This window comes from Malurus melanocephalus, unplaced genomic scaffold, assembly GCF_030028575.1.
Source record: "Malurus melanocephalus ecotype Western Australia unplaced genomic scaffold, MMel_1.1 scaffold_590, whole genome shotgun sequence".
NCBI lineage: Eukaryota > Metazoa > Chordata > Aves > Passeriformes > Maluridae > Malurus > Malurus melanocephalus.
The window spans coordinates 21802-24854 of NW_026623822.1; positions in this window are offsets into that span (position 1 = coordinate 21802).

Below are 3053 nucleotides of genomic sequence, written 5' to 3' on the forward strand. Positions count from 1 at the left end.
AACGTTTAAATAATGGGATTTCTGTAAGCATCGATGGTAAGGCTTGATTCTGCATCAATAAAATGTAAAGAACAGGCAGCCAGATTCAGCAGTAATCTTCTTTTACCGTCATACAAGAACGCAGTTTGCCTGTTGAGAACATAAACGGCTTTCAGCGTTGTTCAGAAAGGTATCAGAATCTGTACCAAAGGAAGAATGGATGAATTTGTGCATGTTTGTTTTATGAGGAGTTAAAAACAAAATCTTTAATTTAATATATTAGAAACAAAAAGTATTTATTTGTTTCTTTAAGCCTTAAAATTAGCTAGAAACTGTCTATTCTTAAATGAGAAATTATGAAAGTACAGTTTTTCTTCTAATTCCTCTTCCATTGTCTTTGTTTGTATAGTAAAACTGAAAAGTAATCTTTTTACAGAAATGCAAAAGTGTTCTAAATCATGAAGCAATGGCTTTTCTTGATTTTCCTAATGTTTCTTGTTATTCTAAATTGAAATAACAAATGTATGAGTAAGTTGAGTGTTAATCTAGTAATAATTTGTTGACTCTTCATATGAACGTAGATCTTGAAAGAATCTCCTGAGTACACTTCCAAAATTATAAYGGAACGATAAAATATTTCCCATGTCTTAAAGGTCTTAACATGGTGTTTGTGTGCAAACATGTGCACGTACTGTTCACATGATCAGCTACCAAAATTACTCCAGAAAGGACATTCTCAAGGTTGTGAGGTCATGCTCAAATGCTACTTTTTCCTAATATAGCCCAAAGTCAGCCCACTCTGTGTGTGTTCTGATGAAGCCCTTTATTATAAGAATGCTCTCTATTTTTCCTCAATGCTTTATTTTTTCAGAACATGGAGGCAATACTAGTTTTTTGTATTATTGTGTGCTCCAGCGATTCCTTATTTTGTGCTTTTAAAAAAGAACTGATAGCTTCTTTTTTTTTAAAAAATTAACACTCTATACTGCATTGTCTGTATAATTCATTAATTATTTACAAGTATTCTCTTCCTGCTGCTCTTGGTGTGTGTATGTTTGTTTGTGCCAAGATGTAACTTTGTTTTGTAAACTGTAAAAGTGGAAGAAGATAAACCAGAATTACTCATTAATTTTGAGTGTCCAATTTAAGATGATTATAACCTGCTATTATTGTATTTTTTGTTTCTTTCCTTTCACACACCACCCACACACTAATTATTSTCTAGCACTCTCTCTTTACAAAAACATTCTGTAGCTTGCTCTGTGTTTTGCTTTGTGTCTGTTTTTTTTGTATAGCAGCCATTGGGGCACAAACCCATGAGCAAGAAATTGTGGGACTCAATATTAATCTCAGGTGTGAAACATTTCACTGTCTCTGTGAAAGTATCAATTTTCCAGGATTTTAGTCATTAAGTTGGACCCTGAGACACTCATTTCTTTACTGGTTGGCTCCCTTTCACCTTCTGTGTTCCATGGCAGATAAATAAGATTTTATTTTCCTGGCAGTAGCATGACTTCAGCCTTGACAATATTTTCTAAGTCAGGGAGATTTTGTGCTCTATTTAATGTATGATGTAGTGAAGTGTAGAGATGGGATAAAATGGTTGCCTGTCACAGTAGCTGCTGTATTTTCACAGCCAAATTCTGCCCGCARTTATCCATCTTGCAGTTCTGCCAAAGTAAATGGAATGTGAAATGTCAGAACTCAGCTCATCACCGTTTAAGCTATAAAACTCACTTGTTTGTTTGTTTGATCTCAGTGTCATCGCCCCCCTGGTAAATGCATATGAACTTTAGGCTTTATAGCCCAGCAGTGGAGAGTCGAGAYCCAGGCATTGCCCTGCTGGGCTTTCCCTGGTAAAATCTGCTTTACAGGGCAGCAGGTTCTGCTGGAAAGCTCACTGGGGCTGGTTTTAGGGCTGGGAATCTGGTGCATTTCCTCAGCATCCCAGAGGATGGCATGGGAGATGTGGGAGGATGAGGTTTCGTTAGAACAGATCAGAGAGAGAGGGAGGGCACCAAAGGTGCTGCTGTGACGAGGAGGATGGACACAGCTCAGCTGAGGTGACATTGCCCCTTCCCCAACAAAGTGATTCTATGTCCTTGTTTTTCAGCTCTGTAAGGCTAAGGACCACAGATCTGGGGGCTGGTGTCATGTGTGCTCCATCTGCTGATGGATAGAGCTGCCCTAAGTGCTGCCTTGACCTGCTGCACATCCTTCTGGTGATGTCCATTCTCTTCTGCCATTCTGTGCTCAAGAGTGTGAGCCTRTTGTACAGAGCCTCCTGTTCTGAGGAACAGGCTGAATTTGGATTCYTTTCATCTCCCAGTGACAAAATCTTTGACAAAGTATGCCAMACCCCACCCAGACTCTCTTTTCCTKCACTTCAGTTAGATTGAGAAGGAAATGAAGACATGAAGCCATCAGGCAGGAGTCAAAACAGAAATGCAAAAAAGTCTGAAGCAGCCATGCTGCAATTAAGCGGTGCCTCACTTTCTCCAAGGGGACAAATTAATTTTCATCCTAAACACGGATAGTTTCTCCTGGTGATCGGGATATATTTATTATCTCAGTGTTGCGGCTGCTCGTTCCTTTGCTGGACTCAAGCTGAGTGCGGGCTGCGAGGAGCCCTGGGCAGGCGGGGCGATTGGCGTCTGTCCCGGGTGCTGAAGCCTTCCCTGGCTTTGGGCAGCCGCTGCCAGATGTATTTTTAAAGCGATGGAGCCCCTCTGTCCTCAGAGTCCCCCGTGCAGTTCTGCCGTGCCAAGCCTGGCACTGATGCCAGCGGTTTAGCCCTGACACAGGGGCGGGTGTAGGAGCTCCGTCTGCGGCAGAGAGGAGGCTCCTCCACTGCCTCTGTCCCTCCGTGCTCTGGGGAGGATCCCCGCTCGGCTGCTCTCTGCCCACAAGAGCTCCAGCTCAGCTCCGGCCATCGTTTCGTTTCTCCCGGGCTCGGYTGCTCTTCCTCTTCCCGGAGTGCCGCAGTGACTGCAGCATGTCCTGAAGAGGGGAGGAGAGGAGGGACAGGGAACCCTGCTCCTGTCACTTGGCTCCGGCGGGGCGGATGCTGTGGC